This window comes from Balaenoptera borealis (assembly GCF_965194805.1).
Source record: "Balaenoptera borealis genome assembly, chromosome: 8".
Classification (NCBI taxonomy): Eukaryota; Metazoa; Chordata; class Mammalia; order Artiodactyla; family Balaenopteridae; genus Balaenoptera; species Balaenoptera borealis.
In genome coordinates, this window is record NC_138865.1 from 112,400,058 (window position 1) to 112,425,623 (window position 25,566).

At 38.5% G+C, this 25,566-nt stretch overlaps 1 protein-coding gene across 8 annotated transcripts in view; it reads right to left on the reverse strand.

Moving 5' to 3' along the window:
- The window catches only part of SCAI (suppressor of cancer cell invasion), a 145,432-nt gene that overhangs the window by 94,401 nt on the left and 25,465 nt on the right, over positions 1–25,566 (reverse strand). Inside the window, exons 1-3 of one of the 8 annotated variants that reach the window (XM_082403273.1) lie at positions 7,919–11,848; positions 2,753–2,911; positions 1,817–1,988 (exon numbers count right to left, since the gene is read on the reverse strand). The exons of 5 other annotated variants lie outside the window; for them this stretch is intronic. The gene's annotated coding sequence lies outside the window, so the exon portion shown is untranslated. Of the gene's footprint in view, positions 1–1,816; positions 1,989–2,048; positions 2,147–2,752; positions 2,912–7,918; positions 11,849–25,566 lie in introns of those variants that run through there. 2 more of the 8 variants (XM_082403277.1, XM_082403276.1) reach the window with 2 other exon arrangements.

Below are 25,566 nucleotides of genomic sequence, written 5' to 3' on the forward strand. Positions count from 1 at the left end.
GTGGTTAAGAATCTGCCTGCCAATGCAGGGGACACAGGTTCAAGCCCTGGTCTGGGAAGATCCCACATGCTGTGGAGCAACTAAGCCTGTGCACCACAACTGCTGAGCCTGCGCTGTAGAGTCTGTGCACCACAACTACTGAATCCCAAGTGCCGCAACTACTGAGCCCGTGTGCTGCAACTACTGAAGCCCATGTGCCTAGATAGAGCCCATGCTCTGCAACAAGAGAAGCCACCACAATGAGAAGCCCACGCACCGCAACGAAGAGTAGCCCCTGCTCACCACAACTAAAGAAAGCCCGCGCGCAGCAATCAAGACCCAACGCAGCCAAAAATTAATTAATTAAAAAAGAGAACTAGTGACTTCGCTGGTGGCGCAGTGGTTAAGAGTCCGCCTGCCAATGCAGGGGAAACAGGTTCGAGCTCTGGTCTGGGAAGATGCCACATGCTGCGGAGCAACTAAGCCCATGCACCACAACTACTGAGCCTGTGCTCTAGAGCCTGTGAGCCACAACTACTGAGCCAGCGTGCCACAACTACTGAAGCCCGTGCACCTAGAGCCTGTGTTCCACAACGAGAAGCCACTGCAATGAGAGGCCCGCACAATGCAACAAAGTGTAGCCCCCCACTCACTGCAACTAGAGAAAGCCCGCGTACAACAACGAAGACCCAATGCAGCCAATAAATAAATAATTTTTTTAAAAAACTTAAAAAAAAAGATAGTTGTGATTTATACTGTAACAATTTTGCTTTCCTAAATTGCATTTTTTATCTGCAATAAGCTGGAAGCAGAAGTAAGAAAATAATAAACTTTTCAACAAAAGAAAAAGTTATTCTTTTAGCAATAACTGATTGGAGATATCTATATCTATATCTATATATATATATATAAGATATATATGTTACAACTTTATTGAGATATGATTCATATACCAGGCAATTTACCTATTTAAGAGTACAAGTCAGTGGTTTTTAATATATTCCTAAGTTTTGCAACCATCACCACATCCAACTTTAGAAATTTTCATCACCCCCCAAAGAAACCCCAGATTCATTAGCAGTCATATCCCCATTTTGCCCCCATATCTTCTCCCTCCAACCCTGGGCAACTACTAGTCTACTTTTGGTCTCTATGCATTTAACTTCTGGATATTTCACGTAAATGGAATCATACAATATGTGACCTTTTCTGACTGGCTTCTTCACTTAGCATAATATTTTCAAGGGTCATCCACATTGTAGCATATATCAGTATTTCATTCTTTTTTATGGCTGAATAATATTCCATTATATAGGTATATCATATTTTGTTAATCCAATCACCAGCTGATGGACATTTGTACTGATTTCACTTTTTACCTATTATGAATAATGCCACTATCAACATTTGTATACAAGTTTTTGTGTGGCCATGTTTTGATTTCCTTTGGGTATACACCAACTAGTAAAATTGCTGGGTCATATAGTAACTCTGTGCTTAACCTTTTGAGGAACTACCACACTGTTTTCCAAAATGGGTGCACCATTTTATAACTGCAGCGTGCATGAGGGATCCTACTTCTCCATATCCTTGCCAGCACTGTCTTTTTCATTCTAGCCATTCCACTGGGTGTGAAGCAGTATCTCACTGTGGTTTTGATTTGCATTTCCCTGATGGCTAGTAATGCTGAGTATCCTTCCATGTGCTTATTGGTCCTTTATATATCTTCTTTGAAGAAATGACTACTCAGATCCTTTGCCTATTTTAGGGGTTATTTGTTTTCGCTATTATTGAATTGTAAGAGTTCATTTATTTATTCTAGATATAAGTACCTTACCAGAGACTTCCCTGGTGGTCAAGTGGTTAATACTCCATGCTCCCAATGCAGGGGGCTGGGGCTCGATCCCTGGTCAGGGAACCAGATCCCGCATGCCACAACTAAGAGCCTGCATGCCACAACGAAGATCACACATGCAGCACCAAACATCCTGCATGCTGCAACTTAAGACCTGGTGCAGCCAAATAAATAAACAAATATTTTAAAATAAATAAGTAAATAAGTACCTTACCAGCTATATGATTTGCAAATATATTCTCCCTTTTTCTGGTTTGTCTCATCACTTTCTTAGGTTGATTATATTTCTATTTTTTCTTTTGTCGTTTTAACCTTTATTTTTATCAAAATAATATATACAGAAATAGAATTCAACAGTACCCAAAAACACTTAAATAAAAAGCAGCAGCCCACTGGCTCACCCTTCCTCCACCAGCTCCATACCACCAGCAACAACAACTTTCAACTCTTCTGGATGATTCACCTGGTAGTTTCCCTACCTAAGTCTACATAAGAAGAATTTCTTGCAATTGCTTGATTCATCCATTTTTGACATTACAGATTTTCTAAAATGACAAATAAGGAATTAGTTCTCTTATACTTCTAGAACCCCTCCCAATATTGTTATATCATTATTTGGGGTTAAATCAGTGAATCTTTAAATTATATACCTTCCAGTTAAATCAATAATTAATGTTTAAATAATGAACCCTTTTATAACTTCATTATATGGCATCAAATAGGGTATTAAGAGAGAGGGAAGATCAGCATATAACTGAGAAAGATCCTCAGACATCTTTAACTGATAGTAGGCTGCACTTCTTTTAAATCCTATTTGTCATTTCTTAAATAATTTTTCACAGTTGTTAGTTAAATGTTATACTGTTTAACCTAACTTCAGAGAGAGAGTCTCTTCATATAAAAAATGCCTTTACCTACCTCAATTACTCATTAGTTGAGGGAAACCATATTCTTCGGGTCTGTGCATGACACTATTATTCTGTGGACACGGTGACAACTACAGAAGTTATAAGATGGTGCTTAAGAAGTTCTAGTAAGCGTCCAAATCTATATGTGTTAGCGAACATGTGCTGGTGACTTTTAATATAATGGTATTTCACGGAACATGGGGAGAAAGATGTGAGAAACAAAGTCAAGAGCGCGTCCCAGTTATTAACACACAGTTTTCATGCAAGATTCAATCACAAAAGCAGCAATCAGATCCCTTCCCTTTGTGAAGGGAGTAAGTGCACACCACTTATTAACAAAGCACATGAATTAGTCCTTGAATTATAATGATAAACAAAATGACATGCAAATTATAAAAGGTACCTTGATTGCCTACATACTACCAGAAAACAGCTTAAAATATGGGATTACTTGTCTAGAGGAAAGTTACCAGGAAAAGAAATCACCCCTCAACAACCCGGACTTGTGGTCACTTGCAGCTGAAGGAAGAGAAGGGCAGGAGGCAGGAGAAATCTAACTCCCAGCAGCCAGAAACTATGCCAGGCACTTTATATACCTATTTCATCTTCACACCTCTCTAAGGCAGGCACTGTTACCAGCATTTAGAGATGAAAAAAGAGGCTCAAATAAGTTATTTATCCAAAGTTACACAATTGGAAAAGTACTCCAAAGTCATGCTCAAAGGAACCTCACAGTCAGCACCCTTGTATGAGAATGCAAAGATTACAAAATCGCGTTGTCTGATCTCATTATCCCAGTGCTTCAGATCCTGTGGGCCCTGTCTCCCCTTCCCTTAAAACATAGCTTAGAGCATTTTTAAGGCTTTTCCCCCCAGTAATTGGAAATCAAATCACTCTTTGAAAAAAACTTACAAGACCCAAAAGAATCACTACAACAAATATTTTTAAAGGAACTTTGGTTATCAGATCATCCCGTTAAGGAATGAGTCCAACTACTAGATATTTGACTTCGGGCATGTTATTGAACTTTTCTAAGCTTTGAGATTTCTTCAACTCCAAAATGGGGATTATAATATTTACCCTTCATATAGCTATTATGATGATTCAATTAGACAATATTCTTAACACTATAGTCCAGAAAGTGCTATAGTCAGTAACATTAAAACTGGTATACGAGTCTAGCAATCACAGTACAAACAGTCCAGTGTTAGTTCATTCACTTGACAAACACTGACTGAGGGCCCCCTATACGCAAGGTATTTTTTAGGTACTGGAGTACAACAGTGAACAAAACAGGCAGAGTCCCTACTTTCACAGAATGTACTTTGTAGTGGAGAGAAAAAAATAAAAAAATAAAATAAATATAATGTTCCAAGTGCTAAGAAGTACTATGAAGAAAACACAGCAGAGAGTGTGATTGGAGGTAATATTTTAGTTAGAGTAGGTGAGGCGACCTCTGGGAAGGTAACACTGGAGGGGTGACGAATGAAGTGACAGAGTGAGCCAAGTAAAGATTAGGGAGGCTCAGGTTCCAGGTGGAGGGAACAAGTACAAGGTGCTGAGGCAAGTATGTACTTGGTAGACTGAGGAACAGCAAGAGGTTCTGTCTATAAGTACAACACTGAAAAAAAACCCCAGAAAAACCCAGCTCCTCATAAACAAATATAAACAGGATTCATGGCTGCTGCTTTTTTTTTTTTTTAATTATATTTTGCAAATTATGTTTTTATTTATTTATTTTATTTTTGGCTGTGTTGGGTCTTCGGTTCGTGCGAGGGCTTTCTCTAGTTGCGGCAAGTGGGGACCACTGTTCATCGCGGTGCGGGGACCGCTCTTCATCGCGGTGCGCGGGCCCCTCACCATCGCGGCCCCTCCCGTTGCGGGGCACAGGCTCCAGACGCGCATGCTCAGTAGTTGTGGCTCACGGGCCCAGCTGCTCCGTGGCATGTGGGATCTTCCCAGACCAGGGCTCGAACCCGTGTCCCCTGCATCGGCAGGCAGACTCTCAACCACTGCGCCACCAGGGAAGCCCAATGGCTGCTGCTTTTTAAGCACTACATAAAAGAGGCAGACGCATAGCACAGGGAGGTCAGCTCGGTGCTTTGTGACCACCTAGAGGGGTGGGATAGGGAGGGTGGGAGGGAGGGAGATGCAAGAGGGAAGAGATATGGGGATATATGTATATGTATAACTGATTCACTTTGTTATAAAGCAGAAACTAACACACCATTGTAAAGCAATTATACTCCAATAAAGATGTTAAATAAATAAATAACTAAATAAATAAAAATAAACGAGACAGAGCAAGAGACTAAAATCCAGACACTCATTTCCCAAGCCCAGTATCCTGGTGGGGGCTGAACCTGCCCGTAGCAGGTATGCATTTTTCTGAATGACCCATCTAGCCAGAGAGACTGCCTTGGTCTAATTTGCACATAGGTTCCAGGTAAGCCCCTGCAGCTCCTACAGGACTTCCGTTTCAGTAGAATTTATTGGATCTACAATCATCAAAGTGGTGTTAATATGCCTATCAACTGAGAAATGGAAATAGACTAATTATGTTGAACTAGATTCTATAATGACATTAACAAAGAGTTATACTGTGAGATAATCACAACTTTCATTGTTCTTCTTGATCTTGATAAAATGTTTTAATCTAGTAAGTTAAAATATGGCTGTGTGATATACACTGGATCTGGACTCTGAAGACCCAAGTACAAGTCTCAATTGTGCCATTTTCCCCAAAGTCATTCAGCTGACAGTTTAACCTAACTTCGGTTTCCTCACTTGTAAAGTGAGGAAATTCTATTCAAATGTACTCATTTTCTCATTAAGACATCAAGTAAAAAAGCAAATGCAATTATAAATATTATAATAAAAGGAGACTGATTTTTTCAAGGAAAAAGACCTTGTGTATATCAATTGACGTTAAACTAAAAATCAAATAAATAACACCAGGCTTCCACATTTAAAAAAATAAAATTCTTTGCTGCTGAGGAGTTCCATCTGTTCCTGCTGCTTATAACCCACCTAGAAGGTCAAAATGTGCCATGATGATGATGATGTCATAAAAACAGAGCAACACCGCTGACTGAGGATTTCTCACGAGCGGACCAAGCGTCAAGTTGATCAGAGTCCTCTCATCTGGGCTGATCAAATCTTAATCTTCTGCAGCCCTCTACTCTTGGCAAACTTCAGGTCTGCCTTTAGCACAAGGAGGCAGCTATTTTTTAGCCAATTAGAAGTCATTAAACTGACAAGTGTCTCCACCTTCTCAAAATGTTCCTGGATCAACCCTGTCAGAAACTGTTTTTCTCCGAATGCTAAATTACTCTCATTTAGCTCAGCTGCCATATATCAGTCATTCATGTACATTCACCATCCTCTTACTAAATTGTAAGTTACTTGAAAGCGGTAGCTGTCTGAAGTCTCCTTCCTCAAAGCACCTTGTACAAGGGCTCTGAATATTGTTCCCAGACAACTCCAGAAGATGAATTGATCAAAGGTAGTGAAAAAGTCTGTGTGTACCCGCCATATGGCAGGCCCTGTTCTGGGTGCTGGAGAATTTTTTTTTTTTAGTATTTATTTATTTGGCTGCACCAGGTCTTAGTTGTGGCATGCAGGCTCTAGTTCCCTGACCAGGGATGGAACCCGGGCCCCCTGCACTGGGAGCGCAGAGTCTTAACCACTGGACCACCAGGGAAGTCCGTGTGTGTGTGTGTGTGTGTGTGTGTGTGTGTGTGTGTGTGTGTGTGTGTGTGTGTGTGTGTGTGTGTGTGTGTGTGAATTTAAGATACCAAAGATGACCAGAAGTAAAGAAAAGCGACTGTGGCAGGGACCTGAGAATCTGCAAAATCTGGAGATGTTCATCACCTGAGCATCTAGGGAATGCCAAATAGCTGGCATCTAGAAAATGAAAAAAGGTAAATGTTCACCCTTCTGAGAAAGAAGTCTATAAATAGATTGGCATAGTGATGTATGAAGAGCCTATAAGTGTCTTGTGAAGACAAGGAAATCCCTCAAATTCCCAAAGCCTTCACCAGACTTCCGATCTAAAAATATGCAGATTGGGACTTCCTTGGTGGTGCAGTGGTTAAGAATCCGCCTGCCAATGCAGGGGACACGAGTTCAAGCCCTGGTCCAGGAAGATCCCACATACCGCGAAGCAACTGAGCCTGTGCGCCACAACTACTGAGCCTGTGCTCTAGACCCTGGGAGCCACAACTACTGAGCCCGTGTGCCACAACCACTGAAGCCCGCGCACCTAGAGCCCGTGCTGCGCAACAAAGAGAAGCCACTGCAATGAGAAGCCTGTGCACCGCAATGAAGAGTAGCCCCTGCTCATTGCATCTAGAGAAAGCCCGCGCGCAGCAACGAAGACCCAAAGCAGCCAACAATAAATGAATAAAAAATGAATAAAAATAAATAAAAATTAAAAATATGCATATTAATTATCAGGAGACTGATTTCTGGTATCAGCATGTGTTCTACAAAGATATATTTGGGACCAGCACAGAGGCGACATAGCAGAGTGGTTAAGAACACTGGCACCAAACTGCCTGCGCTCAAATCCTGGCTCTGCTACTAACTACTCAAATAGAGCTGTGTGATACTTGCCAAGTTATTTAACCTCTTTGTGCCCCAACTTCTCCATATGTAAAATGTGGATGAAATAGGATCTGCCTCTTCGGGATGTCATGAAGATTAAATGAGAATGTATGTAAAGTATTCAGAAGAGAGCCGGGCACACATTAAATGTCATTATCATAGGATTACCATTTAATTTACCATCTAAACTGGGACAATTTGGTGAATAAAAAGAGACATTATTAATAATGACATCAAGACACTGCAAAAACTTAGACTGTATCAGGCAAACCAGACATATGGTCACCCTATGAGTCAGTGTTCAAAGAAACCTAGTGAGTGTGACTGGAGAATTCCCTGCTTCACCTCTTTACATGCAGGCCACCACAGATGCAAATGCCAAAGGTTAACAAGTGAATTATATTCATCTGCATGCACATGTGTTGGCACTAAATGAGCATACTTAGTTTTTCCTGTAAATGGCTTCAACTGTAATACACCAATCAATATCAGCACAATCCCTCAAGATCAATGACAAGCATCCAACAAATACTGAGGACATGATAACAGTAACAAGCAGAAAGGTCACCTTGCTTGTTAGGTAAGTTGTAAGGTAAGACTTGCTCCTAGCCCTCAAGAAGCTATCCACCAGTTAAATGATTCCTGCAGGTAGTTTCCTCCAATCATTCCCCAGAGGCCACCGCTATAGCAAATACACCAAAGCAGGAAGGAATCTCAGAGAAATACTGAAAAAGATGAAAAGGCGACTTGAAAAATGAACACAGTAAAAAAGAGAAATAAAATACTTCATTATTTTATATGGCACTGCCAAACAGTTTAAGACATTCTTCAAAGAAAAAACAAAATTTGCAAAAAGCATTTGTGACAGATAGCTTTTGTTTTGGCCTACGCAGCATCCACTTCCCTTTCTTTGCAGAATTAATGCTCTTCTGTTACATGCAATCTCATTAGAAACAAAAAATCCAACTCGGAAGAAAACATAATTCAAGAGAGGGAGAAAGAAGGAGAAGGAGAGAAAATGAATCAAGGAAATTGTGTGTGATAATGGCTCAAAAAGAGTTCTCATGTTTTAGAGACAGGTACTGAAACATTTACAGATGAAATGATGTGACGTCTGGGATTTGCTTCAGAATACTCAGGGTCAGGGGAGGGGGTGTGGATTTGGATGAAATAAGACTGGCTATGAATTCATGACTGCTGATGCTTAGTGGTAAGTACATTGGGGGTTAATTATTCTACTTGATTTTCTCTAAGTTTAAAATTTTTCATAGGAAAAAAATTTAGTTCATATACAGTATGGTCTTAACTTTATAAAAGCATTTCTCTATTCTTCTGTATATATGCATGGAAAGATATCGGGGATAATGTTCATCTAGTGTTAATGATTTCTGCATGGTGAGATCTGGGATAGCTTCATTACTTTCATCCTTGAATTTTCTACATTGTGTTAACCTCAAAACAGTAACTGTGCATTACTTCCCCAAACATAATGGAGTGATATGTCTTAAATCAAAAGCCTAAAATCAAATATGACAACAAATATGTTAACATTGGTTAAATTTGGTGCGAATATGGATAATTATTTTCTATTTGTATTTTCTGTATTATTTTTAATTTAAACATTAATCAAGTACTTGTGAAGGTTCTCTAACATAGGTTTCTCAACCTTGCCACTACTAACATTTGGGGCCAAATAATTCTTTGTTGTGTGTGGCTGTCTGGTGCACTATAGAGTGTTTAGCTGCATCCCTGGCCTCTACCCACTGGATACAAGTAGCACCACTACCACCCTACTTGTCGTGACAATTAAAAACACCTGCAGGGCTTCCCTGGTGGCGCAGTGGTTGAGAGTCTGCCTGCCAATGCAGGGGACACGGGTTCGAGCCCTGGTCTGGGAAGATCCCACATGCTGCAGAGCAACTAGGCCCATGAGCCACAATTACTGAGCCTGCGCGTCTGGAGCCTGTGCTCCGCAACAAGAGAGGCCACGATAATGAGAGGCCCGCGCACCACGATTAAGAGTGGCCCCCACTTGCCGCAACTAGAGAAAGCCCTCGCACAGAAACGAAGACCCAACACAGCCATAAATAAATAAATAAATAAAATTTTTTTTAAAAAATCCCTTATTAAAAAAAAAAAAAAACACCTGCAGATATTACCAAATGTGCCCTGGGAGGTAAAATCACCCCTAGCTAAGAACCACTGCTCTAACATAACATATATCTTATCCAAAGCATTCTCAATTCTGCAAAACACAAATTCCCCAATCCTTAAGTATATCCTGCACATCTAAAAATAATTTTCAACATTATATCACTTTCTCTCTTATTCTTAATTCAGTTTCAACTCTACTTGTAGTTCAGACTACCTCAAGTAGATAAACCAATTTTGCTGCTACACGTTTAATGATTCAATAAAAATTATACTATTTATGACACTTACTTAGTTCCAAAGCCTGAAACTAAAAACCTTAGGCTATATATAGTACTATAACCTTCAAAAATATGGGGAACAAGCATTAAAAGGTTACATAATCCAATCTTCTTAAAATGTACTACTCAACCTTTGGTCGAACTAAACAGTCCCCAAACTAGCCCCAAAGCAGAGTAACTCACACAAAGATGAACGATCAAAGGATAACACAACTATCATCTAGCCTCTTACTACTCAAATGAGATCTGCAGACCAAAAACATCAGCATCACAGCAGAGCTCATCAGAAATGTAGAATCTCAGGCTCCATCTCAGACCTACTCAATCAGAATCTGCATTTTAACAAGCTCTCCAGGTGATGTCCAGGCACATTAAGTTTGAGAAGCAGTGATCTAGCTTTATACAAACTTGCTGGAAGCTGAAGTTTAGAGGGCTATATTCTTGTAATATAGAGAACAAGTTTCTTATACTTAAGGAGATGAAAGAAAAACTGTGTAATTACAAAAAAGCCACAGGATCAAAGAAAAATTAATGTAATCCACCTCTACCACGCCCCCCAAAAAAACTATCTCTAAGCTTATGAAATCAGTCTCAAGGATGACACAAATGCCTTATTTTAAAATCAAGCTGAGAAATCCAAATAGTCATCTATAATGGATCCCTCCCATTAAGAAAGAATTTAATTAACTCTCCCTGTAAAGAGTAAAACTAGTCTGAATAGCATAAAGCTATGGTTCCTAAACCTGGCTGATTATCCAGGAATTTTTAAAAAATATTTATTTGGCTGCATCGGGTCTTAGTTGCAGCACGCGGGATCTTCATTACCATGTGCGGGATCTTCATTGTGGCATGCATGATCTTTAGTTGTGGCATGCGGGCTCTAGTTCCCTGACCAGGGATCGAACCCGGGGCCCCTGCGTTGGGAGCACGGAGTCTTAGCCAGTGGACCACCAGGGAAGTCCCTGTTTTTTTTTTTTTAAATGAAGATTTCTGAGACCTACTTCCAGATATTATGATTCAAGAGTGCTGGGATTCTTTTTTTTTTTTTAACTATTTGAGTCATTTCTGATGATTAGTTCCATTTAAAAATCACTGTTTTAAGAGGATTAAAAAAAAGATACTGTTTTCTTTCTCATTACATTTTTTAATAATGGATATGCATTTGGCCTATTTCAAATAACCAGTATACAATAAAAGACAAAAAAAGGGACTAATGAGTCCTGGAGAAAAAAGTTTAGATGAAAGTGAGATTATGTGGTGTCAATTAACCACACCTAGAAAAAGGTTGGTCAGTCTATTTAGCAATCATGTAGTGCCCTGGAAGAAAGGAATCATTTCTGAGTGTCTAGACTTGAACTCACTTCTAGAATGACTAAAACTAGCAACCCCCTTTAGCACCACACTGTACGTAGAGAAGCTTAGACAATTTTTCTTAATGAATTCAGGATGTTATGAAATATCTGCTAGATTAGTTACACTGCCCTGTGCAAGATAAGATTGCATCAAGGCCTCTAGATAGGTCTGGAGTCTGAGAAATAAAAAGAAGGAAGAGAAATAGGAAAAGAGGAGGGAGAGGAAGGGAAAGAGAAGAAGGAGAAAGAAGATGATGAAAAAGAATTTTTCCCCAAAAAAGAATTTCAGTAGCAACCTAGTGGGTTATTTCATGAATCTGTCCATTTCTTATCCGTTCTCCTGTCACTATCCTAATCTAAGTCAACATCATTTATACTGGAGTCTCATGACTGGTTCTCCCCACTTCTACTACTAAACCCCTTACTCCATTCTTTTTTTTTTTTAATTTTATTTATTTATGGCTGTGTTGGGTCTTCGTTTCTGTGCGAGGGCTTTCTCTAGTTGCGGCAAGTGGGGGTCCCTCTTCATCGCGGTGCGCGGGCCTCTCACTATCGTGGGCTCTCTTGTTGCAGAGCACAGGCTCCAGACGCGCAGGCTCAGTAATTGTGGCTCACGGGCCTAGTTGCTCCGCGGCATGTGGGATCTTCCCAGACCAGGGCTCGAACCCATGTCCCCTGCATTGGCAGGCAGATTCTCAACTGCTGCGCCACCAGGGAAGCCCCCCTTACTCCATTCTTGATGTAGGAGCCAGAGTAATCTTTTTAAAGCTCCTTGAGATAGAGCCAGTGACTCAAGAAATGGTAAGTTCAGGGACTTCTCTGGTGGTCCAGTGGGTAACACTTCATGCTCCCAGTGCAGGGGGGCGGGATTAGATCCCTGGTCAGGGAACTAGAGCCCGCGTGCCAGAAGGGGCAACAACAGTGTCTGTCTTAGTGCATTTGGGCTGCTATTAAAAATAATCACAGACTGGATGGCTTATAAACAACAGAAATTTATTTCTCACAGCTCTGTAGGCTTGAAGTCTGAAACCAGGTCGCTAGCGTGGTTGGGTGAAGACTCTCTTCCAGGGTGCACACTTCTCGTGATATCATCACACAGTGCAAAGGGGCTGAGGGATCTCTCTGTTGCCTCTTTTATAAGGCACTAACCCGTGAGGTTCCACTCTCATGATTTAAACACCTCCCAAAGGCCCCATCTACTCTGGGGGTTAGGATTTGAACGTACATATTTTAGGGGAACACACTCATACCGTTAACAGTATCCTTAACCACACATCTCTAACCAAGGTCTTCAGGTGGTATGACTTTGGCAGTAATTCCAGGCCTTTTGATTCCCTTGTTCCTGCCTGTTTTTTGAACCAGATTCTCCAGTCTTTCCATCAGTGCTATGAGGTACTTGACAATCTTCCAATAAATTCCTTTGCTGTTTAAGTTGGCTGGAATTAGGACCTGTAATTCCCAACCAAGACCCTTTCCTGGAACAATGCCGTGCCTTTTTCCTTTTTTTTTTAAATGACCTGTCACTAAGTTTAGCCTTTCAAAAATGCGTAGAATTAAAATTTTTATTTTCTTTATTCTAATAACTTTCAATACATCAATACTTAAATATGTAAATATATTTAGATACATATAAAATTCAAATTAAAAATCAGAATGTTCTTCCTTAGAGTCTTGTGATTTAAGGAGGCAGGAAGAAGAGAAAGAATTGTATGAACTGTATGTGTATTGTTAGTCTCTCTAACTCCTATGTGAAGTTTGGTGCTTCCAAGGAATATCCTTTACTTATTGGCAAAAAATATGCTGGATATTTCAGAAGGATATGTGGCTTAAAATATATCTGCATTTCAAAGAAGAGATTACAGATGCTTCATGAACCTTCAAGAATTAAATAACAGTCAACAAGCAATAGAAATTTCAATATTTCAATACCAACATTTAAGAATATAAACATATTCAGAACATAACTGAAAATATAACAATAAAAATGATCTCTTACTGGATGTTAAACCTGGATTAAAAGAGACTTACTAAAGCAGCGTAACATTTATTTACCGCGAAATGATTATACTAGTGTACAAAGTCAAACATAAGCCTTCAAGATATAAACTCTTTCGAATGACAAGATTGTTTTAAACTCATTTGGCACTGTTCAATGTTATACACCAGAAAAAATTTGGCAGGCCAATAACCCATAACATTATAATTGACAAAGATGAGGCATGGCAGTGAGATACAGTCATACTGCTTGTAAATTAAGAAATGGAAAGGGTGGGGGAGAGATGGATTGGGAGTTTGGGATTAGCAGATGCAAACCATTATATATATGTATAACTGAATCATTTGTTGTTGTACACTAGAAACTAACACAACATTGTAAATCAACTTCACTTCAATTAAAAAAAAATTTTTTTAAATAGAAATGGAGGAGGTAGATGTGGGAGAGAACTTCTTTGGTGGTGTTTTTCCTATTTGTTACTGCAAAGGAAACTTCCGATCTAGTTATTAAACTTTCAGTCTGTCTGAGGTAATAGCTATTATGCCAAAAGCAATTACAGAGACTAGAAGTGGAGATCTGAGGTTTTCTTGTTGTTTTAGCTGAAGTAAGATAATTCCTGGGTCTGTGTGCATGTGTTCTTATCCCTTAATCAGTAAGTACATTTACAATTTCAAAACTCTCACTCCTTTTTCCCATTTCTTCTCTATTGGAAAATCACAGATTAAGAAAAACCATTACCCTAGATAAATGTCTCCAATATTACTTTTGATGCAAACATTTTTAGACAATTTTTAAAAACAGATTGAGTAAATAATGAACACGGGAAAATTACATGCCTGTTAGTAAGTGGTGTTAAATTTATATTAATCACTGGTACAACAAATGAATGTATGTTTTGTTTAGTGTAACTGTCTCATTGGAACAGTATCTGTAGTTTAAAACCAGTCTCTGCTGACCTTTTTAAAGCTCTATAAAAACCATCAGCAAAGCCCTTGACTGCTAAATATTCTAATGTGAGATTTGTTTTGTTTTGTTTACTGTGTCCATACATAACATAAAATTTACCATTTTTAAGTATACAATTCAGTGGCATGAAGTACATCCACACTGTTGTGCAACCATCACCACCATTCACGTCCAGAACTTTTTCATCTTCAGATCTGAAACTCTGTACCCACTGAACAACTCTCTATCCCTCCTCCCCGAACCCCTGGCAACCACCATTCTACATTCTGTCTCTATGAATCTGACTAATCTAAGGACCTCAGATAAGTGGAATCACACAATCTTTTTTCACTTAGCATAATGTCCTTTTGAGTCTGGCTTATTTCACTTAGCATAATGTCTTCAAGGTTCATCCATGTTGTAGCATGTGTCAGAATTTCATCCCTATGACAGTTGAATAATACTCCATTATACGTATATACCACATTTTGTTTATCCATTCATCCGTGGATGGACACTTGGGTTGTTGCCACCTTTTGGCTATTGTGAATAATGTGGCTATGAACACCGGTGTACACGTATCTGTTCAAGTCCCTGCTTTCATCCTTTGGGTATGTATATACACAGAAGTGGAATTACTAGATCGTGTAGTAATTCTATGTCTAAATCTTTGGGGAACCACCACACTCTAATGTAAGATGTTAAAAGCACAATTATCAGTGTATTCTACAGACCTATGAGAAGTAGCTCTTATTTTTTTGTGTTGATTGTTCACATTGCCTACATTTACCTTAAAATTGTAACTTGTAACACATTTGTCAGAAGTGGCCCAGGATTTCACATCTGAAAGGGGGAGGGATAGTAATAATAGCAGCTATCATTATCAATAGATTCTGAGCTAAGATGAATACACAGTACCAGCCAGCCAATAAATTAAAGTACAGTCTTTTCCTAAACGTATTTCTCAGAAGGTTAAGAGTTGTTATAATAGGGGTTGGGGGGAGTCAGTCAGTCAAACAGTTTAGATTTTCTCCTGAGGATTTTTCAGACTTCAATACGTCCTGTGACTTTCTAAGAGGTGATATATCAAGCTGTTATTCAAACTTTTTGCCTTTTGTTGAAGATCATGTTGCAGAAATGTTGTGATCTAGGGCAAGGTTCTCAACTGCAGCACTCTTAGCATTTGGGCCCAGATCATTCTTTGATGCGGGAGGTTGTCCTGTATGCTGCAGCAGGCCAACAGCATGCCTCTCCCCTGTACACTAGATGCCAGTAGCACATTCCCCAACTTAGGACAATCAAAAATGTCGCCAGACATGGCCAAATGTCCCCTGGGAGGCAAAATCATCCTCAGTTGAGGGCCACTGGTCTGTTATTATCTCAATAAGTTCACTGTCCATTTCCCCACTTAAATAGAGGCCCTCCTGCCTCAAACTTACGTGTCATCCTCCTTTCCGCCTTTTCTACCAAAGAACAGCTGCTCCTCTCAGCCTCCACCCGTGCACTGGATCCCATTCCCATTTGTCTCACGCCACGATCTGCCCGGCAGTTATTCTCTGGACAGTATGTTTAATTTCTCCCTCAGACTCCAAACATGCTCATTTTTTTCTTTCCTAAACAAAACAAACAAACCCAAACCCTTTCTCCTGCCCCTTAAGTTCTCTCTCTCCTTCTCTGTACAACCAAATTTTCATAAGGATCCATCTTATACTCATGGCCTCCACTTCCACTTTTTTACTTTTACTACTTTTATACATTTACTTCTCTACCCAAGAAAATCTGAGTCTACGGACATTTTTCTATTCTCTCAAAGATCCTACCTGCCCAGTTCAGCGGTCTCCTCAGGGTCCTTCCACTACCTCACATCACAGGGTGTTTTAAAATATTTTTGAATGAACTTCTGAAGAAAATATTTGACCTGGTGAGCAACCTACCTCTTGAATTCCCTGACATTATTCTCTTGGTTCTCTTTTCACCTTATTGATGGCTTTCTCTATTTCTCTGTTTCTTCTGCATCCCCTAAATACAAGTACTCCTTTGGGGATGGTTTTTCAGTACTCTTCTCAACAATTTCCATGACTCCAAATACCCCTAGGAATTCCCTGTTCACCTCTGCCCCCATATTAAATCCTGAGCTCTAAATTAAACTTTTTTTTTTAACATCAATGTGGCATAATTTTCAATAAAAGGAACCAAAAGTAATATTACCATAAACAATAACTCCCACCAAGCAATGCCTTCTGCATGCAGGCACTGAAGAAAGTGTTTTGCAAAAATACATGTTAACTCACTTAATTTCCTCCTCTGCAGCCCTATGAAGTCGGCTTCCTATCCCAACATTATAAATGAGGTTATAATCTCCAAGAGGTTAAGGAACTTTCTCACACAGCTAGTAAATTGTAAATATAGGATTGGAACTACATTTTTACTTCAAAGCCAATTCTCTTAATCAAGTGTATTGTTTCATCTTATCTTCTAAAGTTCTCCTCAAAATTCAATTCTCTTAGCTCTTCTTGATTTCCACAGAATTACAGGATAATTTAAAGTCAACGCTGGAAACTGTACACTCTTGGCCTCTGTATCAAAGAAAACATTATTTTTCTAAGAATCCTAGGGCTAAAAGAAAGTCTGCATTATATAATTCATCTCCAAGCCTGTAGGCAGAATTGTATCTAAACCATTCCAGACAGATGGGTATCTTCTATTTTTAATGACATCTACCAAAGGAGATTCTCGCCTACTAAATTTAGATTGTGAGCCAAAGGAAGGAAGTGTATCTAATTTTATGCTCCAAATAGCTACACCTTCACATACAATTGGCAATATGTATCCTAATAGGATTACTACCCCAAGTAGAAATGAACACAAAATCTACAATCAAATACTAAGGCCAGCCACTAGAAAGGGATTCAGCTAGTCTCTTCAAGTTGACAAGAGAACAAAATCATTCTAGTCCAAAGTATGAAAGAGCTGACATCATATTCTTCCTATTATATTAAAACCCATCTAGCAGAGTAACTGGAAAAATGACAAAGGAGTTTCTAGTATGAGGTATACCTGTTACATGGCTGTAACTAGTTACAAACACTTAACTCCAAATCTTAATGGAGAAGAGTCATGAATGCATCTTAACTGAGTAACAATTTTAAGATTTATAGTTCTACCCTTGCCAACACTTCCTCTAGGCATCAGGCTTGAGGATCCAAACACCTAACAATCGCCCCAAAGATTTCAGTCTAATTCTGCCTGTCAGGTCATCTTCTTTGCCAGCTCTCAACACATCAAAGGAAAAACAAACAAAACAAAAATTTCACAAAAGCTGCAAAATGAAGCGATTTGTTGCAGTGTACTTTACTTAGTAATTCTTTGCAGGGAAAGCAAGGGAAAAAAATTCTCTGCACTGTTCATTACAGCAGAAAGCTAAGATCACTTTAGGATAGTTATCTCAAAGAAGCTACTGGCTAGAGCCAAAAAGAACGCTTAATTGGCCCTTAAGTCAAATACTTTCCCAATTTAACCATCTGAGCATGCTTCTTCACAAAGTTGGGAGGGCTTTAGCATTACTTAAAATAACATAACCCCATGGGTCAAATCGTACTGTAAAATTAAGTTCATCTTTTCTTTTAATGATTAAAGGAAATTTGAAGTGGATAATCACGAGTATAAGTTTTGACTTCCATTATCATATTAAAATCTAGTACGACTAGCAATAAATGAAAGATGATAAACCCAGGGAAATGTTTATATAAAATTACAACAGTACTGTTGGTAGAATTCCTAAAATCCGGGTCATAGCTAAACCATCTTTTAAAACAAATATTCAGGGACTTCCGTGGTGGCGCAGTGGTTAAGAATCCGCCTGCCAATGCAGGGGACACGGGTTCGAGCCCTGGTCCAGGAAGATCCCACATGCCACAGAGCAGCTAAGCCCGTGTGCCACAATTACTGAGCCTGCGCTCTAGAGCCCACGCGCCACAACTACTGAGCCCACGTGCCACAACTACTGAAGCCTGCACGCCTAGAGCCTGTGCTCCACAACAAGAGAAGCCACCGCAATGAGAAGCCCACACACCACAACAAAGAGTAGCCCCCAGTCGCCGCAACTAGAGAAAGCCCGTGCACAGCAAGGAAAACCCAACGCAGCCAAAAATAAATTTTTTAAGAAAAGAGCAGACTGCTCCATCTCCTATTAAAAAAAAATATTCATCAGAAATAGCAAATGTCAAAGATAAAAATACTGACCTGACCCAAATCAGGCAAATCACCAAATATCTTTCTGAAAGTAATTCAAGATGCTTCCCAGAAGACAGCATCTATTTCTATCTAAGTAATAATGAGGTAGTACATTTGCAGCCCAAACAATTCTTTCTCCCATTTGTTTAGTGAATAATTTGACAACAAATTGGAATTCAGGTACAAGGTTTTATTTTGTCACATTCTAATTTTGTAATCACTGTTTTAACCCACCTAAGTAAAAACCTGTTACAAGCACAAAATATATATTTCAAACTAAGAACCATCTTCAATTTAAAACAAAATGGCTTACTCCAAAAAAGTCTAGACTAAACAAAAATGCTACCTTACATTTGGCCGTACAGCAGCAACTGTATAACGCCAAGTTTTATTTGGTGTCTGCTGGAGGCTCATGCAATTTTTTTCTCAGCTGCTTCTCAGTCGTCACCTGACCTGGAAGTGGTTAATTGCTTTATGATTCCAATTCATTTTTTATCACAAACAATCTTTTATTAGTCATTAGGGTAAGTTATTTATAACACAGGGTATTTTTAATAACAGCTTACTTGAGATATAATCCACATGCCATAAAGCTCACCTCTTTAAACTGTATAACTCATTGGTTTTTAGTAAATTCACAAAAATTCTATGTCGATCATCACTACCTAATTCCAGAACATTTTCATCACCTCCTAAAAGAAATCTCATACCCATTAGCAGTCACTCTTCATTTTCCCCTACCCCTAACCCTGGCAACCATGAATTTACTCTCTCTCTCTATGGATTTTCCTGTACAGGATGTTTTACATAAATGGAATCACACAATATGTGGACTTCAATGACTGGCTTCTTTCACTTAACATAATGTTTTGAAGATTCATCAATACTGTAGCACGTATCAATATTTCATTTCCTTTATGACTGGATAATATTCCACTGTATGGGAATACCATATCTAATTTAACTCTTCATCTGTTGATGAACATTTGGGTTGTTTCTACTTTTTGGCTATTATAAATATGCTGCCTTGAAAATCTGTGTACAAGGCTTTGTGTGAATATACGTTTTCATTTTTCTTGAGTATATACCTACAAGTGGAGTTGTTGGGTCACACGGTAACTCTATGTTCTTAACTTTTTGAGGAACTGCCAAATTATGCAAAAGCAGCTACATCACTTTACAATCCCACCAGGTCTGTAGTGAGGGCACAATTTCTTCATCAACCTTGTAATTGTTTTTCTTTTTTATTATAGCCATAGTAGTGGGTACAAAATGGTATCTCGTTGTTTTGATTCAAATTTCCCTAGTGATTAGTGATGTTCAGCATCTTTGCATGTGCTTGCCGGCCAAGTATGTATTTTCTTTGGAGAATTGACTACTCAAATCCTTTGCTGACTTGTAAATTGGATTATTTGTCTTTTTATTAGTTGTAAGAGTTTTTTAATATTCTGGATACACTCCTTATCAGATACATGATTTGCAAATCAATTCTCCCATTCTGTGGGTTGTCTTCCCAGTTTCTTGAGGGTGTTCTTTGAAGCAAAAAAAAGTTTTTAATTTTGATATAGTCCAATTTATCTATTTTTTCTTTTGCCACTTGCACTTTTGGTGTCATATCAAAGAAACCATTGCCTAATCCAAAGTCACAAAGATTTACTTCTATGTCTTCTTCTGAGTTTTAGTTTTAGCTCTTACATTTAGATTTGTGATCCATTTGGAACTAATTTTCATACATGATGTGAGGTGAGGGGTCCAGCTTCTCTTTTGCATGTGGATGTCCAGCTGTCCCAGCACTTTTGTTGAAAAGACTATTATTTCACCACTGACTTCTCTTGGCACCCCTACTGAAAATCAATTGATCAGAGATGTATAGGTTTCATTTCTGGACTTTCAATTCTATTCCACTGATCTATATGCCCGTCTTTATGCCAGGACCACAATGCCTTGATTACTGTAGCTTCGTAATAAGTTTTGAACACTTAGTTTTTTAAGGAATAAATGAAGAATATTTTTAGACTCAGAAACTCCAATTACAGGAAGACTTTTTTTGCTGATTTCAAACTTATTCTCATTCAAGAGAAATCAGCATGTTAAGCTACTTACGTAACACATTTCAGAGGTATGGCTTTTATGAAACAGCATACTCAGTTTCATATACAAAACTTTATATCCTTTTCTTTTTCATTTCATTTCATAAAAACGGTAGAATCCTAGTTTTTAAGCTCTGTTCCAATACTGGCTCTGCTGTACAGGCTATAATGCAGCTGCAATCTGAGCTCAAAATAAAACTTTTCTATAAAAAGAAATTTTTCTCAAATTAAGTGGCAATTTTTTTTTTGCTTCTTCAAAAATTTCTTTAATGATGTTTTGAGTTGAATGCATTTTTTAAATTGTTAATATCAATGCTCTATGAACCAGAAGTGAACCAAACTTATTTTAAGTCTTGCCCTAGGTAAGATTTCAATGTACAACACAGTTACAAGGACTGCGTATAACTGAAGTTACGGGACCATCTCTATTTCTTTTAATATTCTATAACATTAGTCGAAAACCTATCTGTGAACCTCAAGGGGCATGCATAATGAAAGACAGAAGAGTGCATCACCAGTGTAGAAGCAGCCTAGAAAGCTTAAATTAAATAATCTCATAATAACCTTCTCTTAATTCTAAGAACCGAAAGCTATTCTTATTTAAAGTGTCAACACTGTTTTTGTTTCCTAAATGATAATGACCTTCAAAGGGGCTTGACAGTTTTTACTTTTGCTGGCAGTCACTAAAAGCGACATACCAACTTTGAGAAGCCATCTGGTGGTGAGAAAACCAAGCCATCACCACACATGTCAAATTTCAAATAACTCACTAACACAACAGTAATTAAGGAAAAGTTCTATTTCCTCAAGTGCTAAAAATGTTCCTATTCCCTTCATGACACTAGGCAAATTACTTGTATCTCAAAGGTACCTTCCTTGTTCCTCTTCCCCACAAAATAAACCAATCCCAGCAGATGTTCCTTCAAAGTCCTTTAGGCTCAATGATTCTGTGTAATATATCTGAATGCGTACAGTGGAAATGGGAAATGTTGTACTTTAGAAATAAAGAGAATCACAGATAAATACTCTGGTACAAAAAAAAAAAATACTCTGGTACAATTGCTTATTTATGCTTTCTGTATTTCCATTTTTGGCACAGAAAAGTAAACTGCTTTAACTACTTACTCTATTTTATCCCCAAGAACTTAAAACCCCTCTCTTAATGCATTTCCAAACCTTAATCTCAGAGAATTAAATACTTTATAGGAAAAAGATATAAATAAGTTAATATTTATTCAATATGATCTTAGAAAATTTCTAAGAAAATTTCTAAGAAAATTTTGGTTTAAATTTTTTAAACAGTTTAAATTACTTAAGTGTAAGTAACTGTCTATTCAACATAGAAGCCCAACAGGGACTCCCTTAGTGGCGCAGTGGTTAAGAATCCGCCTGCCAACGCAGGGGACACGGGTTCGAGCTCTGGTCCGGGAAGATCCCACATGCCGCGGAGCAACTAAGCCCGTGCGCCACAACTACTGAGCCTGTGCTCTAGAGCCCGCGAACCACAACTACTGAAGCCCGTGCGCCTAGAGCCCGTGCTCCGCAACAAGAGAAGCCACTGCAGTGAGAAGCCCGCACGCCACAACTAGAGAAAGCCCGCACACAGCAACAAAGACCCAACACAGCCAAAAATAAATAAATAATAAAATTAAATAACATTTAAAAAATAAAAGCCCAGTAAAAAATACAAGCACTGGAAGATTCATTTCCAATGGCCTAGCCATCCAGTAAAATTTTTTTAGCCTGGTAAGCTTTATTTCCTGCCTGACATCCTCAGGGATCTAGTTTCACAGCTCTCCTGTATAATTTCTACTACAATACTTTTCTGGCCTCTCTTGGCACATGTAAACTGCTGCTAGGTAATATTTCTGTTGGCAACGGACTACATATTTTATAGAAGGAGACCTTCAATTGAACCCTCTCCACTTCAAACTCACATTCTTCCCTAACAGGTGAATCTTAAACTAAGTCTACTATAACAAGATGGAAATGTTTTATGGTATTGAAATGTTACATATTCACTAAATCTCCCTGATAACAGAATTAAATTCAAGTTATAATCTCTCTTGAATAGAAATAAAAAATGGTTTTGGTAAATCATATTCTGAACTAGAGTTATTTTTCTTGCAATTGCCCTAGAATTACAGACAGATATCTATTCTACTAAGTTTTAGGAAGTAAAAAAAAAATTGAGTGAAATCTAGAAAAATAAATACAATAATATAAATGGTACTTCCAAAATTTAAGAATACTTTTTTTTTTTAATTTTTAATTTTTATTTATTTATTTATTTTTGGCTGCGTGGGTCTTAGTTGCTGCACGCAGGCTTTCTCTAGTTGTGGCGAGCGGGGGCTACTCTTTGTTGCAGTGTGCGGGCTTCTCATCGTGGTGGCTTCTCTTGTTGTGGACCACGGGCTCTAGTGGTACAGGCTTCAGTAGTTGCAGCACGCGGGCTTAGTAGTTGCGGCACACGGGCTCTGCGGCATGCAGGCTTCAGTTGTTGTGGCACGTGGGCTCAGCAGTTGTGGCTCGCAGGCTCTAGAGCGCTGACTCAGTGGTTGTGGCGCACGGCCTTAGTTGCTCCGTGGCATGTGGGATCTTCCTGGACCAGGGATCGAACCCTTGTTCCCTGCACTGGCAGGCGGATTCTTAACCACTGCGCCACCAGGGAAGTCCCAAGAACTATACTTTCAATTCATTATTCCTATCTTTTTATTCAATACATACTCTAAACAACAATACCCACTGTCAAAGAGGTAAAACGTACATTGCAGAGACTGACGGAGCCCAAATGAAGCATTGCAACAACCACTTAAATCAAGGTCTCTCCATTTAAAATCTCAATACAAACCCAAGTATGCTTTAATTTAATTCAAACATCTATTTGGTCCTAAGCTTCAGATGATACTAAGTTTTACCAGAGATAGAACCTGCTTGCTAGTTTACAATCTACCAGAGAGGATAAAAAAGTATACAAATTTAAAAGTATATATTAATATGGTATGACATAGTCTGAAAAAGAACAGGACTGGAAGTTTTATTCATTATTAGACATATGACCTTGAAAGGATCATTTGTCTTCTTAGAAAAACAGCTGACCAAAATTGAAACAAAAATAAAAAAAATCTCAATAGTCCTAAATATATTAAAGACATAGATCTGTAATTAAACAGTTTCCCAAATAAAATCATCACATGGCTTCACCAGAGAATTTGTCTAACCATTTATGGAAGAAAAAGCATCAATATTATGCAAATCTTTCTAGAGAAAAAGAAGGAATGTTTCCCAATCCATTTTATAAACCAGGATAACCCTGATGTCATAACCTAAGGAAGGGCAGTATATGAACATAAACAGATGCACAAATCCTAAAAAATATACTAGTAAATTGAATACAGCGAAGATATTAAAAAGGATTATGTATCATGTACAAGTAGGGTTTATTCCAGAAATGCAAGGTTCATTTAACATTAGGGAAAAAAATCAATGTAATTCAACACACATTAACAGGGGAAAAAAAAAGAGAAAAAAAAATCATACGATCATCTCAATAGATATAGAAAAAGGATTTGACAAAATTAAACACTCACTCAGGATTTAAAAAAAAGATTTCAAGGACTTCTACTTCTGGCCAAGATGTAGTAACAGGGACCAGATTTACCCTCCTACATTAAACAACCAAAAGAAATCAGCAAAATAGATAAACAATGGTTTTTCAAGACACTGTACATTTAGAAAGAACAACAACAACAAAACCCAGTGATCTCTGAGGACAAAAAAAAGGTGAGTTCTATAATTGCCCCCAAGACACGGCCTTGAGAGCATTTCCAGGGTGTGGTGCAGGGAAAGGGAACCCAGGCAGAGCCCAAGGGATATCACAAGCTGAAAAGACAGAGCTGAGAGTCCAGGGAGACCAACGCAGCTAGAGTTCACAGGGCAGGATATCGTATAGGAGAGAAAATGCTGGAGATGTGCGGGGAGTTCCTCTCAAGTATTCCACTGAATACACATCAGCCCATGAATGGAAGAAAACCACCAAAGACAGAGGAAAGAATCATCAGAGAGGACTAGAGGGAACAACGCTGGGAGTTTACACAGGACCAACAATAGTGTCTGTTCCCACCAGCTAGACTTGGAAAACCTTATAATTCCTTGGTAGAGTATTCAGAAGGGTCTTGCCATAGTAGTAGAGAATGATAAGCCCTAGTGACAATAGCCCTAAATGCTGCCCAGGTCCACCCAACAAAGCTTAAAACCAAGACCCAGAAGCAACAAGATATTTCCAAATAATTTAACTGCATCTCAGGGAAAATCTCCAGAAATTTATAAGAAGAAAAACAAAACTCCAATCCCTCCACAATGTCTAGCATCCAGTCAAAGATTACCAGGCATCCAAAGAAGCAGGGGGAAAAAAAGAAAAGAAAAGAAAAGAAAAAAAAAAAAAGGGACTTCCCTGGCAGTCCAGTGATTAAGACTCCATGCTTCCAATGCAGGGGGCATGGGTTTGATCCCTGATCGGGGAACTAAGATCCCACATGCCGTGGGGCATGGCCAAAAATAACAATAATAATAATAAAATAAAATTTAAAAAAAGCAAAGAAGCAGAAAAATACGACCATTGATGATGAGAAAAATCAACCAATCAAAACCAACCCATTATAATAGTTATCATAACTATTATAAGAGTTATGATAACTATAGAGGTAAGAACTGACATTATAATAGTTATCATATATTATAATAGTTATTATAACTATAGAGGCAAGCAAACTTTTCCTATAAAGGGCCACATAGTAAATGTTTTAGGCTTTGAGAGTCATACACTCTCTGCTGCAACAACTCAACTCTGACAAAAGTCTTGAACAGGCTTGTTACATAACAAACAGGATATACAAATAACCAATAAACATATATACAAATAACCAATACCCCAGTACCAAATACCATTTTCCAATAAAATGAAAGTGTTCCTTGGAGAAATGTCTGATTCTATGACTGAGGCAAGAAATATACAAGATGAGCCTGGAGCATCTTGTAGTGTTAGAAAGTAAGAAGTGTTCTAAAAAAATTTTTTTATTTTAAACCCACAATGACAGGAGTATGTCAAAGGGATACAGCAGCCAACTGAAGAACTCTCAATGGTCAAGCTGGAACAATTTCAGCAACAA